We start from the raw sequence: 16,613 nt of genomic DNA on the forward strand, positions 1-16,613 counted from the left end.
CATCACATCCTTCCTCAAATCGTCAGCAGAAGGTACCACTAAATTTCCTTTGTACCTCAAACCTCCACCAGTCCCGAGATAGTAAAATAGAACTTTCCTAGAAGCCATCTTTGCAACTTTGTCAATGCACTGCTGATCCATAAGTTGTGCCTTTAAGACCTTGTAAATGATAGAAGGTGCAACTACCATACAATCCATAAAAGCATCAGACAACTCGTCAACTATCTTCAAAGCATTCCACTCAGTAGTGAATAAAGCAGAAAGACTCCCAAAAGGTCGGCGATTGAGAGCACCACATTCGCTTTCCCTGGATGGTACTGTATAGAGAAATGATAGTCTTTCACAAACTCTAACCATCTGCGCTGTCTCATATTCAGCTCCCGCTAAGTGAACAAATATTACAAACTCTTCTGATCACTAAATAATCTGAAGGACTCTCCCAACAGATAATGTCTCCAAATACCTAAGGCAAAGACCACAGCTGCCAACTCTAAATCATGTGTTGGATAATTAAGCTCATGAGGCTTAAGCTTACAAGACCCATACAAAATTGGTCTCCTCTTGCATCAGAACACATCCAAGACCTTGCAAAGATGCATCCATGTAGACATGATATTCTATCCCGCTTTGTGGAGTAGACAGAATCGGTGCAGAAGTCAATTTACTCTTTAGCTCATCAAAAGCTTCCTGACAGTGTTCATCCCACACGAACTATACACCTTTCTTAGTTAAGTGAGTGAATGGTCCTGTTATCTTCAAGAACCCCTGAATGAATCGCGGATAGTATCCTGCCAGTCCCAGAAAACTCCAAATCTCAATAGGTGAAGTAGGCTATCCGCACTCGACCACTACTGAAATCTTGGTTGGATTTACTGCTATTCCCCTTTCTGACACTACATGACCCAGAAACTTCACTTCCTGCTACCAAAACTCACACTTCTCAAACTTGGTATATAACTGATGTTCATGAAGCATCTGCAACACTATGCGAAGATGTCTAACATGATCGTCCTCTGACTTAGAATAAATCAAAATATCATCAATGAAAACGATAACAAATTGATCTAAGTAAGCCCCGAAGACTCTGTTCATTAAATCCATGAAGACTACTAGTGCATTAGTTAATCCAAAGGGCATGACACGAAACTCATAAGAACCATATCTAGTGAGAAATGCTTTCCTAGGAACATCTTGCTCTCTAACCCAAAGTTGATGATATCCAGAATGCAGATCAATCTTAGAGAAGTATGTAGCTCCCTTCAGCTGATCAAAAAGATCATCAATCTTGGGTAAAGGGTATTTGTTCCGAATAGTAACCTTGTTCAACTCCTTATAATCTATACATAGGTGAAGTGAACCATCTTTGTTTTTCACAAACAATACCGGTGCTCCCCAGGGTGAGGTACTCCTATGAATAAAACCCTGGCTGAGTAATTACTACATCAGATCCCTCAGCTCTCGTATCTCCACTGGAGCTATCTTGTATGGTGCTTTACCAATAGGTGTAATGCCTGGAGCTAAATCAATCATAAAGTTTATCTCTCAACTTGGTGGCAACCCTAGAATCTCTTGAAAAACATCCAGAAAGTCCTGTACAATTGGTATGATATCCAATGACACAGTAACCTCCTCCTCCTTTTCCTCCCCCACATAAAATAATTAGGTGTTAGCAACCTCTTAAAACATGGCATAGTGATGACGTACATATCCAGACTAGATATGGTGAAATAATAGACCTATCATGACAATTAACTTGGGTATGGTAGTGAGATAACCAATCCATCCCAAGTATCACATCATAAATATGCATGTCTAGGACCAATAGATTGGCTAGAAACCTAAGTCTACCAATATCTAGTGTCACAGTCCCATCACTTTCATGTAAAATGGCAGTATTGCCTAAAGGTGTAGAAATCCCCTGATGATCGATCACACACTTGTGTCACCAACTAAACTATAAAAAACCTAAAATTTTTGAATACTCTATAGAGCAAAACACATACGGTATACAGAATATCCCGCAATCTACTCACATTTAGAATATCACTCTATTTTGGGCATTCTTCCTTAAAAATTAAACTTACCGTCTTGATTTACCTAAGTTCTTTTATAAACTCATTGGTAATCGTCTCATACCCACACAGCACAGTTATAAGCAAAAATTTGTTTGTTTGACCAAATACCAACCACTCCATTGTGATATGCCTTTATCATCGCATCATACACATTCCAATATAGTTTAATAAAACCATTTATGTAACAATTACAAAAATGCTATCATAAAAGACAATAGAGATAGCCAAACCACTAGTTCACTTCATTAAGAACTTTTTTAAATCATAAACCTCCAAAAGAATAATTGTCAAATATTCTTTAAAACAATACTAATGTACATGATTTAACTAGTACTACACTTATAATAATATCTCCATTACTACTAGTAATAAAAATTACTCTTAAAAGAGCCATCCTCCTATTATGCAACCACCCAATTGGTCATTACCGTGATTTATTATCAAATATTCTTTGATGCTTTTCATAAACTGCGTGATTTATTGTAATCTGCTCTTATTATGCAACCACCCAATTGGTCATTACCGTTTGAAATCATATGTGATCCCTGATGAGCACTAAAAAGTGCACATTTAAACCCCTTAAGCTTGGATATTCTAGAAACTTATCCTATCTTATTTTTCCGTTTTAGTCTAATTTCATGTTATTTCCCTTTTCAGGCACTTATTCCCAAAATAAGTTAATCCAGCTAAATTAGAGTATAAAAGATACAATTTCAAGCTTAGTGGAATAAGGAGCAAAATGGAAGCAAAATGATGTAAAATAGGAATCTTCGATCGATCATACCAAGCTCAGATCGATCTCACAGTGATCGTTCCAACCATTCCAAGATGGATCAAACCTTTTGTCCTTATCCTCAAGAAATTCCCATCTTCGATCGATCCAACATTTCTTCAATCGATCAAACTTCTTTGATCTTATCCCCACCTACTACTTTTGTTTTTTTCCCAAAATATCCCAAAACTATCTCAAATTTGTCTTATTCCAAAAAGGTGCTGCCATGGTTCGATCGATTTGACCATCCTTATGATCGATCGAACCTCCTCAAGTGCTCGTGGTGCAATCATTTAGAGGTTCCATTACACAAGGTCTGACCATTAGGTGTGACACTTGAGCTTCCTATATAAGGATTTTGAGCCATTTTACAAATAGAAAATCTTAGAGAGAAATGAACCACAAGAGAGAGGTTGGAGGATTCTAGAGATTAGAGAGACACACACCATTTGGAAGTTCTTCCACTCATCTAGGGTTTCTATTAAGGAGACGAAGATCATTCCTACCATAGAGATGGCCCTTGAGGGTTTTGATGACTACATCAATGAGTGGCTAAACCATTCTCTTGGGGCTAAAGATAACCCTAAGCATGCCTCCTAGACTTTACTGTTTTGTATTTTAAGGGGATTCGTGTTGTAATTCTTGTCTTGACATTTGATTTATATATGAATCTTGTTTCTACAATGATTTGTGTAGTTTAATACTTCCAATTAATCATTTCATTCTATTCATATATCTATGTATGCTAGAATAGATGTTCATGTGTTTATCTCTAGGTTTTGTGATATTGATGCATGTCTATGTGTGCTAATGCTATGAATCTAGTGATTGTCAAAGCATGGTGCTTAAATGGAATACTCTTGTGGTTTGTTTAATGGTTCATACTCATTTCTTGATAGATTATGCCTCTTCCTTAGTTTAATTTTCATGTCCTTAGCTTAGTAGTAGTGTAGTTGCCTTACTTTTTTATATAGGAGGACAATCCATGCATGTTGTTTGATGTTCCATGCTTATTAATGCAAGTAGTATATTTCTCTAATTTGACGATATGTATTGATTGTGGACTTAAATAAAAGAATAATGGCTTAATTTGATATGTTTTGCTATTCACTAGTTTGTTTAGACAATGTATGCTTAATTAGTCATCCATGTTTATTGATTCAATCAATGACATATACTAATTTTGTAACACATAACCCCTCTCATTCATTACAAATTGAGTGTCTAGGAAGGTGGTGTTTAGTGGTGACCTTTAAGTCCCAAGATCCCTCTCTCATATTCTTTACATTTTGCTCTATTTCAATTGTTTACCTTACATTCATTTAGTTGACATTGTAGTTTAATTTAACAAATCAAAACATCTTTGATCCCTCAACTTACCAATCCGACCTTGATCTCCAAGCATAATACACCCAATTTCTCTTGGGACAATCACTACTCACCCTAGCTATATTTATAGAAGTGGTAGTAGCAATCTCTAAATTTAAATTTGGCCACGCAACACACTTTTGCATGACTCGGTCTTGACCACACCAAGTTTTGGCGCCGTTGCCGGGGATTTTGGTACCGTCGTATTTTGGAAATCAATTAGGAATTAGTATTCTTTTGATCGTGTCTTTATTTTAATTTTACTTTGTTTACTTATTATGTTTGTTCTTGATTGGCTAGGTGAATTGAGCCAAGGGAAATGAAGCTAAAGGGGAATTTCTAAAGCAAGGAGTAAGCTAAGCTAAGCATAAAAAGCTAAAAACTAAAAGATTGTAAACCAAAGCAGGGCAAAAATTGAAATTAATTTGAAGTTGCTTAAAGATCCTTTGTAAGCTTTTCTAAACTCTTTCTCTAGTTAAATCGTGAGCCCGCATGGAGGCAAGTGTTTATTTTCTTAGATAGATCGTGAGCCCGCATGGAGGCAATTTAATTTTTCTTGCACGTTGTTCAAAGCATGAGAGTATGAGATCATCGTATGTGGAGGATTGTTGATTGTTGATTTGTTGCGGAGGCGAAGTGCTTGCTAATTCCTTGTTTCTAGTTGTTGTGTTTGTGCATGCATGGTCATAGGTCATTAAATCATACTCTTATCCCACTTAATTTGAATCTTGAATCCATTGTTCGTAATTCTAAGGAAAGGGGTAATTTTAGTCATTCTATTTCATCAATGGAAGACATCAATGAAGCCATGTGGAGGACCTTAGTCACATAAACCAACAAGGTAACATCCACCCTAATTTTCATCATGACAATATTCAAGTACCATTGGGTATACCAAGACCATTCATTCACCACAACAATAAGGCCAAGTTCCATTAGGAATGCCTCGGCCAATTTTTGCTCCACAACTTCCTGTTGCTCAAGTTAATCAAGGTGCTTGTGTATCACCATCGGTTATGGATCCTCCTATTGCTTTGCGTGACCATTATGTGCCAAATGAATATAATGCACCTACATGCATTCAATTGCCCCCATTTAGAGCACATCACTATGAAATTAAACCGCAAACTATTCAAATGCTTCCCAACTATCATGGACTTTTAAGTGAAGAATCTTACAAACATTTTGATGAGTTTCTTGAAGTGTGTTCCACCGTGAAATACACGGACATGTTGGAAGAGGTTTTGAGACTAAAACTTTTTCCTTTCACCCTAAAAGATAAAGCAAAACATTAGTTCAACAATCTTAGACCTTTTTGAATAACTTCTTGAGAAGAAATGCAACAAGAGTTCTTAAAGAAATATCATCTGATTTTAAAGACCAATGCAATAAGAACCACAATTCGAGAATTTTCTCAAGGGGATGGGGAATTGTTTCATGAGGCATGGAAGTGCCTCAATGACTTACTTAGGAAGTGTCCACATCATGACATTCCTAAATGGTAATTAGTGTAATTTTTCTTTGAAAGTTTGTCGGATAATTTTAAAGGAATGGTAGATGCTTCCATGGGTGGTTCATATCTTGATAGGCATGAGGATGATGTATGGCGTCTTTATGAGAGCATGAGTGAGAATTCAATGCATCGATCATTGTCTTCCAAAAATGGTAGAAATCTAGGTGGAAGGAAGAATGTCAGCTTATATCAAGTTGACAATTTCAATGACATAGCCGCCGAAATCAAGTCTTTATCTCAAAGGTTTGATTAATTTTTGATCAACCAAAATTCAGTGAATCAAGTGTCTTCCTCCCCTAATCATCATAGTCATAATTCCAATGAATCTTGCATGACTTGTTCTTGTGTCTTACATTCTACTTCTAATTGTCCCCATAGACATATGCAAAATGAGAACCATGAACAAGTGAATGCAACATTTTTCAACCAAAGGAATAATCCCTATGGCACACATTATAATCCAGGGTGGAGGAACCACCCAAACTTTTCTTGGAAAAGCCAAGGGGAAGGCTCAAACCCTCCCCAAGGTGGTTTTCAAGATAAGTATGTTCCACCCCCAATGCAAAGCTAAGGTTCCTAAGGTTATAAATCATATTTTCAATCATCACATGGAAACAAATTTTCTAACTCTCATTTTCCTAATCAAACATCTTATTCTCAAGGCAATTCTAGGAGTCCCGCTTTTAAGGAAAAAGTGTTGACAGCTTTGGGTACGTTGGAAACAAACACCCAGTTACTTCATTTCCATTCTCAATCCATTATGAAGCTAGAAACCCTAGTCGGGCAAATAGCTAGTACTCAAAATGCTAGGGAAAAAGGGAAGATGCATTTGAATCCACCTCCAAGTAACAATTTGTTGTAGAGACCAATTCCTCATCGAAAGTCACATAATTGAGCATGTCAACGCGATGACGACCTTGAGAAGTGAAAAAATTGTTGACAATCAAATTAGAGTTCACAATGAAGAGATTGAACCGATGCAACCAAAAGTTGACACTTGTCCCGTTTCACATTTTATTCCTTCTTCATTGCATGTACTTGAACCCTTTGTTGAAAAAGCTTTGAAAGATGATTTGAAAAATTCTTGAGTTGAAAGTAATTTCAAAAAGGATTTTGAAAGGGTCTATGAGCCAAAAGCTCCATTTTCGGATGCCTTAAAAGGATCCAATTCTCTTGAAAAATAATAAGGCAAAATGAATGAAATCATTGAAGTGTTTAGGCAAGTGAAGATTAATCTTCCTCTTTTTAGATGAAATTAGACAAATTCCGACGTATGTCAAATTCTTGAAAGATCTTTGCACCCAAAAGAGGAAGAACAAATGCCAAGTACCAAAGAACGTTGGCTTAACTGAGCAGGTGAGCTCAATATTGCAACACAACACTCTCCCAAAATTCAAAGACCCTGGCTCACCTACTACTTTTTGCGTCATTGGTGACTATATTATTACTACTTTTTGCATCATTGGTGACTATATTATTAACAGGGCTCTTCATGATTTAGGAGTAAGTGTTAACATTCTTCCATACTCGGTGTATATTCAATTGGGCTTAGGAGATTTAAACCTACGTCGGTGGTTTTGCAACTAGCCGACCGATCCATCAAAAAGCACCTAGGTATCATTGAGGATGTGTTGATCAAAATTGATTAATTCTTCTTCCTGGTTGATTTCGTAGTTACAGACACGAAACCGGTCACCAATTCTAAGAGCCAAATTCCGGTTATCCTTGGCTGTCCCTTCTTGGCAACCTCTAATGCCAAGATAAACTGTAAGACGGGGATAATGAAAATTTTATTTGGACATATGAAGGTGAAGTTGAATATATTCAATCCAACCCCCAATTCTTTGGACAAACATGAAGAATTGTGTGTTGTGGAAAAATGCATTGAAAATGAATGTGAAAATTTTGAGTTTTTGATTGATATTGAACATTCCCATGGTTTGCTTTCTAAAAAGACTTCAAAGAGAAATATTTTTAAACCAAGTGTTGAAAGGGCATAGAAGCCCAAGAGTTGCATTAACAAAAGACCATCAATCTCATTTGAATCAAATCCAACAAGCTCTTTAGGAAACAATTTGTTGGGTAGGGTTCAAAATGCTTTTCACCCTGCTAAGGAGGGGATGCACAACAAGATTTTTGATCTAGGCTGAAAGAGCCCAACGTCTTGCTAGAGACATTAAACACTAGTGATTCATAGGGTTTTTTAACCCTATTCCTCCCTCATTTCTATTTTTCCCTTTCATTTCTTGCGTCATCTAGATATATTCTGGGATCATACACATTGTTTGAGACTTTGTTAGGGAATGCATAGTTTTCATTTTTGAATTAGACATTTTGTGTTTGTTCGATTGATCAGAGAAAAAGTTAGATCGATTGAACAATCATCCTTGCATATTCCCATCTTCCTGTCCCGTCGTGTGAAAATCTCTGCATATTTCATCACTTTATGTATCGTGCGAATTTTCTTCCTGATTGATCTGAGTCTTCCTTGATCGATTAAATTTTTTTCATGATCGATCTATGTTTGATCTATCTGATCACCCAAGTGATCGATTGAACATGTCAGAGATAATTTTTTAAAATATGACCCAAGGGTCACTTGGATCGATTTCAACATCGATCTCAGACCCTTTTTCTCTCCCACCGCCGTTCCATTGTCTTCCCTACCTCCGGCAAACTTCCGGTGACATCCCAAGGCTTCTAAACTCCATTTCTCAATCCCGATCTTCTCTCTATCTCGGACCACTTCTCTCCTTTGTTTTGGTAAGTTTTTGTTCTTGTGTTTCATTTTCGAGCCTTAATCTAGTGATTCCTATGTTGCCATGTTTAGATCTAAGCTTCTGATCGGTTGGTCAATTAAACATCAACCTTCGCAATAGCACGAATCATTGTAAAATAGGGCTATTGGTCGGGTAAGTCGAACCACTGGGACTGCGCTAGTTTAAGGCAACCTAAGCGTCTAGAATCGTTTTAGAATGATAAGGGGGAATAGGGTGTTTGCTTGGTTTGTCACTAAAGCTATGAAATTAAGATGCATAAAACAATAAATTGCAAGGAAATTAAAGGAGTGAGATACAAGTAGAAAAGACTAGGGAGATGAATCCACACTACACCCTAAGTACATGCTAGATTAAGGCTAAATTGGGGAAGTACAATGTATAAAATGGCCACGGAATATATAGCAACACTAGATTACCATATACCCTTAGAGAAGTTCATTAAATCATTAAACAAGAATAATCCCTCAAAAATTAATACATTTGAGCTACCTAAACTAAAGTGTAGCCTTCAACATACTCACTCAAGCAAGAACTATCAAGTTTGTAATCAAATGATAAAGCACATGAGGTAGGAAACTAGCATAACCCATCAAAGGAAGTTCCTAAGCAATGGACTATCCATTTTCTCTATCAACATGCCTTGAAAATTATTCATAATCCTATCTCCATTGTCACCATGAAGAAGCAAGCATTATGATTACTACAAGAAACCATCTAAGACAAGATAAATCACTTACAACAATCATTTATAAACATTAGAATTCATTACAAGAAGTAATATGCTCTAGATTATGAAAAGACCAAAAATGATACATCTTAATCCCCAAAATAGATCCTAATCTAGAACATAAGCAAAAGGGGAGGCTTCATCACCTCCCTAGATGAGGTTTAGTTACCCATAGGAGCAATGGAAGAAGGAAGAAGCTTGAAGACCTCCTCCATTTTCGTGCTCCCTTCTTCAAGCTTGAAGAACTCTATCTCCTTGCTCTCTTCTCTCTCTTCTAATCTTGTAGAATATAGGATAATGATATGTGTGGCCTTCCTTGCCTTATCTACCACCAAAAGGTCACCAACCAACATCTCCAACCACTTCATTAAAGAGGAAAGCAAAGTGAAGAAACCAAGGTGCAAGTGGGCTGAAATGAGCCATTTCCGAAGGGCATTCTGCCCAAAATTCGAGCACTCTAAGCAAGGCCTCGAGCACTCGAATTTAGTGTAAAAATGCCCATGCTTCACTTGCTCCGCCCAGACCTACTTCGGTTAAACAGCCATAACTTTGCGCTCCGAACTCCGAATGATGAACCGTTTGAAGATTTAGAAAGCTAATTCAGAGTTCTAAATATTTCATGTTTTGGTGGAGATCCAATTCTCAAGGATGATTGGTCGAAAATGAAGATCAAGGCAGAATTTCATTGCTGCCAGGCAGTTCTGCGCACCTCTGGTAACAAGGCCATAACTCTCTGCTCCGAGCTCCGAATGACAAACCGTTTGAAGATTTGGAAAGCTGATTCAGAGCTCTAAATCTTTCATGTTATGAGGGAAGTCCAGTTCTCGAGTTTGGAAGGTCAAAATGGCGAGAAAATCCAGGTTCTACTGCTGCCAGAATTCAGCATTGGCACCTTTTGTTGCTCAAGATTCCACAAGGCCTTATTCTTGTTCCATTTTGGCCAATGAACCTGAAAATGCATAAAAACATAGAAATGAAGATAATCTACATAAATTAACATACAACGGACTTTACTAATGCAATTTAGGGCGCTTGAATATATAATATTCGGCGCTTATCACACCCCCAAACTTACATTTTGCTAGTCCCTTAGCAAAACTACAATGAATACTTCAATGAAAAGACAACCATGGGCATGCTACTACAAAAATATCATCCATGGTAAAATGAGATAGATACATAGCTCAAATACAACTTGAAACAGACAAAAACTGGAGATGGGGTCATTGGGAAAACTACCTTGCATATATGAAGCATTTATACAAAAATTGGCTAAATACATTTCCACATACATGCATCAACATCAAAGTCTATATAAATAACTCAATTATCATCTCTTGAATGGAAATCAACTCTAGCTTCAGTGAAAGTGAATTGGATTCTCAACATGCGGCTTTTACTTTCTTTTCCAATTCCAAAGCACAAGTTTTCAAATCATTGAATTCCCCTTTAAATGAGGTCCCTAAGGCATGATTTTATTTACAAGACAATTTTTATTGCTTGTTGACAATTTATTGTAACTCATAAGCGAAACATAGAATGGTTGTGCAATGCTGAAGTCCCTTAAGCTTTCTAACCAACCTATGTAGCAAGCGTTAGGCCAACAACTCCCAAACTAGATGGCTTTAGGGTGTTAAGTGTAGAGACACTCCATAGGGCTTAATAGCTCAAGTTGGAAAGGCTACGAACTCCAACGAACCATGTTTATTACGAGTTTATTTTTTTGAATGACCGTGCAATGTTTAAGTCCCTTAAGCTTTCTAACCAACCCCTGTAGCAAGTGTTAGGCCAACAACTCCCAAACCAGACGGTTTTAGGGTGCTAAGTGTAGAGACACTCCTAGGGCTTAATAACTCGAGTTGGAAAGGCTACGAACATCAACTGATCATTATTTTCTTTCTTTCTAAGTTTTTTTTTTTTTTTTTTTTTTTTTTTTTTTTAGATTCATGCCAAAAGTATTCATCCATTAGGTTCATCAAATCAGATTAACTAGGGCAAGGTCAAGGTCAATCAAGTTGCATGCCTCACAGTTAAGTTTCCAATGTGCATCTGTGCATTGTGAAGCTTAAAAGAGTGTCAAATCCAGCGAGAATTTAATTGAGACATTTATACAGACTAATTTGAATCTACATGATCATTTTAACTCAAATTTTCTTTATTTTCAAAAATATCAGCTGCTTCTATACACAAAGTTTTAAACATATGCTTTCATCTCCAACAGGTTTCAAATTCCATTATCATTGCTTAGCAAAAATGTAAAACCAAAAATACATAAATGCACCCCCAAACTTGAATGTCACATTGTCCTCAATGTGAGAAGACAAGTAAATCAAAATAAGCGCAAAGAGGGTAAAAGAACAATAATACCAAGTGGAGTGACGACGACGTAGATGTTCAGCCATGTGAGTGCGCAACGGCGTCCCCCAAACTTGGACATGAAGACCTATCAAGACAGAACTAATGTACACAGGTGAAAGCATAGGTCTCTTAAGAAAAAAATCAAAACAGAAATGAAAACACTAAGACGAATGTGATTGCAAGGTAAAAATCCATACAAAATACAAATTGGCACACATGAGTCATAAGTGTAAAATGGAAAACAAAACAATGCCAAAAGCCGTGCATTTAGAGAGATAAAGTTGGCTTAGGCAATTCGTCAAACACGTGGTGTGCAAGACAAAAAGGAAGAGGGCCAAAGGTTGATTAGAGATGAGAAAATCCAAAAATTTGGCGCTGCAAATGCAATACACAACTCCTAAACAATCACAAATCCTTCCCACAAGCAATCCCATCCTCCATTGATCAAAAATTAAAAGAAAAAGAGGGTTAGACACTTACCCAACAATGGAGAACCAAAGGCCCTGTGTGCGTGGGATAAATGGTGGGGATGGGTGGGAGGTTGATGATGGTGCTTGGGTTAGAGGAGAGTGGGGAAAAAGGTGGAGGAGGTGAAGGTGGGTTTGCATGGGGTGGTGAGGTTGAGGGTGGTTGGGTTGTGAAGTTGGAGTTGGTTGTGAGGTGCATGCAAGTTGCATGAAAGTGCCGAGAGAGAGAGATGGTTTTGGGCAGGCATGAGGTTGAGGGAATGGTGTTGGTTGAGTTATGGGTTGCATGCATGGTGGGATGAGATGAGGGTGGTGAAGTGAGGTTGATGGTGGTTGAATGGTGTGAGGCCGAGAGGGATGGTGGTTGGTTTGGGAGGTGAGATGTGGGTTGAGAATGATGAGGTGAGGTTGATGCGTTTGAGATGAAGGTTGTGCATGCATGGTTGTGCATGCATGGGTGTGGGTTAATGTGGGTTGGTTGGAGGTTGGTGGAGAGGATGGGGTGAAGAGGTTGGTTGATGATGGGAAGGTTGCTTGGTTTGTTGCATGGTGGGCATGTTGGCTAGGCTCGAGCACTCCAAATTGGAGCTAGAGTGCTCGAGCTTGGGGCAGAGAGATTGGCAAGATGTGGAGGGATGTCGAGCACTCGAAATGCCAATTCGAGTGCTCGAAATTGGATCAGTAAGCTCGGGAAAATGAAGAGGCTTACATTTCGAGCACTCGAAAATGGACTTAGAGCGCTCGAAATACAAGCAGTAGCCTCGGAATGGTTTTGTGCAAGCTTCATAGAGCTTTCGAGCACTCCAAAGAGGAAATAGAGTGCTCGAAATGAAGGCAGTAGCATTGAGGTTGAGAGATGAACTTTTGCATGCATTGTAACATTATGCAGTGAGGTTGAGAGATGAACTTTGCATGTCATTCCATTAGGTGCCTCATTCTTATGCATTGTGAATGTATACATGATCAACTGAGAGCTGAAGAATTGATAAAACCTTGCAACATGCTTCCAAATCAAGGCATGGATGGATTATTTTCACCTTGCATGCATGGAAAATAATGAAACATTGCAAATTAATACAATCCAATGCATGGATGGATAATTGTCAAACTCTACACTTCATTGCAATGCAAGGAAAATTTTGAAAATTTTTCAGATTGTGCAATTTTCCTCCAATGAACTTCATTCCATTCCATGGAAAATTTTGAAAATTTTGAAAATTTTGCAATCATCTCAAATGCATGGAAATATTTTTTTGTTTAAACTTTGCAACTCCATTTTAATTCAATGCATGGAAAAATTTAAACTTTGCACTTTCATTCCAATGTAATGCATGGATGGAAAATTAAAAAAATTTTGCAACTTCTTTCTAATGCATGGACAATTTGGAAAGTTTTTCAAAATGTAGCACCTTTCCAACGCATGGATGATTTTGAGAAACCATGATCCAACAATGCATTGAAGATGAGAGGCTATGCATGTGAGTGCCATGTCGAAAGTCCGAGAAAATTGCCTGATAGAGCCAGAAACTTCCGGGAATGAAAACAAGAGTGGAGAAGGTCTAAGAAGTCAGTCTAAAAATGTGGAACACAACTTAAGATAGTTCCAGAGAAAGTTAAATTTTGGCATTTCTTAACCATTTCCTATAAAATTTCATGGCTCAGGCAATTGATCATTAGGGAGGCATTGAAGTCGAAAGAATTGCTCCCCAAGGGTGCTAAATTTAACGTCGATAGCTAGACGCACCGAGATCAGGTTAGTCCTCCTTACCCTATACCATGTCTCTCTAGAGAGTCATAGGTCCCCAAATAGGATAATTCTTTTAAAAGTGGAGGAGGAAGACTTTGAAGACAAAAGTGGAAAAGAGGTAACGGAAAGACCTCAACCCACTCTTCTTTCTCAATGAAGAACTTTGGACTATGGAGCTGATTTGGATTATGGGAAGATGGATCAAGTGAGGGCACACCTAGCAAAGGGTTTTGAAAAATCATATTTAGCATGGGAATGCCCGGAGAATTGTCCTTCAAACTTTCAACATCCTCCCCACACTTATCCGGTGGTTCGGGCTCAACAGTTTGAGATAACTCAAGTGAGGGAATGGGATGAGATGCAAGCTCCCAAGAAAGAGATACATTTGATGTTGACAAAGGAAAAGAATGAATATGTGGATGAATATTAAGCAAAGAATTCACCTCTGAAATGGAATTGTCAACATTAAAATCCTCACAATTGAAATGAGCCAAACAAGCTTTTAGAGGATCCTCCATTAAAGGAGGTGCATCAAGCAAAGGATTATGTAGGGGCTGTTTTGGAGTAGGGTAGACAATCTCTACATCATTATTTTTCCCATTTTGAACCACAATTGCTTCATTTTGATGTGTGGCAACACTTTGATCTTTAACCACCATTTCATCATTTTCACATGTAACAACCACTTGATCATTCTCATGATGAAAGTTACTAGGAGTAATCTCATCATTCATAGAATTTTCTTTTGGATTGGCCATAAATTCAAATGAAAATGTCTCCTCCTCTTCATGATTTTTAGCATTAATCCTTTGTTGAATTTGAGATATTTGGTCATCTATCATTGCACTAACTTGGGACTGGTGATATGGTACCACTTGATTGATAGACTCTACTGTGGATTGCATGCTAGCAAGGGAAGCCAATAGTTGATTGTTGGAGTCCATCATTTGCGTGTGCATAGACTCCATCATTTGTTTGTTAGCAACAATTAGCTCATCCAATGGAGACGGTGGAAAAGGAGAAGAGGGCGGGAAAGGATGATCATTGGGTTGAAAAGGTTGCATATGAGATTGTGGGGTTGAATTTCCTATGTCATGCCACAAGAAGTTTTGTTGGTCTCCCCAACCCGAGTTATAACCATTGAAGTATGGATCACTACCCGGTTTAAAGAAATTTTCATTTGGTTGCTCTAGACAGAAGTCCGAGAATTGTCTCGTTGGAAGACATTCTCTTGTATGATGTGTATGACTAGAGCAAAATGCACAAAACTCATGTGGTGTGTAGAATTGAGTTGGAAGATAACTATTCTCCATCTAGGAGTAATTCAACAACACACAAAGCAATCAACACAACACTTCATCACCATAACCTCCACATACAATGTTCCCATTCTCCTCAATTATCAAGACAAAAAATGTAAATGGCCACGACAAGGACCAATGCTTGAATACGAAATTTAAAACAATTGAAATAGCCTCGACAAGGGCTTGCAATTTAATTACTTCTAAGCTTAACACATGCACGATATTCACAATTCGAAACTAGAAGTCACGAGACTTACCTGGGGTCCTCTAGACTTACAATTTGCTAGCATTCCCACGGCGAGCTTCGAGTTCCTAGAATCTCACTTACAACACAAAAAAGGTTAAACCACACAAGAAATATTCACAAAACACAGTATTCACAATCAAACTAAATTTAACCCTAGAACCTTGGTCGCTAAACCGTTTGCAGTCCCCGGCAACGGCGCCAAAAATTGATCGGTTGGTCAATTAAACATCAACCTTCGCAATAGCACGAATCATTGTAAAATAGGGCTATTGGTCGGGTAAGTCGAACCACTGGGACTGCGCTAGTTTAAGGCAACCTAAGCGTCTAGAATCGTTTTAGAATGATAAGGGGGAATAGGGTGTTTGCTTGGTTTGTCACTAAAGCTATGAAATTAAGATGCATAAAACAATAAATTGCAAGGAAATTAAAGGAGTGAGATACAAGTAGAAAAGACTAGGGAGATGAATCCACACTACACCCTAAGTACATGCTAGATTAAGGCTAAATTGGGGAAGTACAATGTATAAAATGGCCACGGAATATATAGCAACACTAGATTACCATATACCCTTAGAGAAGTTCATTAAATCATTAAACAAGAATAATCCCTCAAAAATTAATACATTTGAGCTACCTAAACTAAAGTGTAGCCTTCAACATACTCACTCAAGCAAGAACTATCAAGTTTGTAATCAAATGATAAAGCACATGAGGTAGGAAACTAGCATAACCCATCAAAGGAAGTTCCTAAGCAATGGACTATCCATTTTCTCTATCAACATGCCTTGAAAATTATTCATAATCCTATCTCCATTGTCACCATGAAGAAGCAAGCATTATGATTACTACAAGAAACCATCTAAGACAAGATAAATCACTTACAACAATCATTTATAAACATTAGAATTCATTACAAGAAGTAATATGCTCTAGATTATGAAAAGACCAAAAATGATACATCTTAATCCCCAAAATAGATCCTAATCTAGAACATAAGCAAAAGGGGAGGCTTCATCACCTCCCTAGATGAGGTTTAGTTACCCATAGGAGCAATGGAAGAAGGAAGAAGCTTGAAGACCTCCTCCATTTTCGTGCTCCCTTCTTCAAGCTTGAAGAACTCTATCTCCTTGCTCTCTTCTCTCTCTTCTAATCTTGTAGAATATAGGATAATGATATGTGTGGCCTTCCTTGCCTTATCTACCACCAAAAGGTCACCAACCAACATCTCCAACCACTTCATTAAAGAGGAAAGCAA

The sequence above is a fragment of the Cornus florida genome, unplaced genomic scaffold (genome assembly GCF_030987335.1).
Source record: "Cornus florida cultivar Cherokee Brave unplaced genomic scaffold, ASM3098733v1 CherokeeBrave_3.0.0_Hap2_Chr08, whole genome shotgun sequence".
In the NCBI taxonomy this organism is placed as follows: domain Eukaryota; kingdom Viridiplantae; phylum Streptophyta; class Magnoliopsida; order Cornales; family Cornaceae; genus Cornus; species Cornus florida.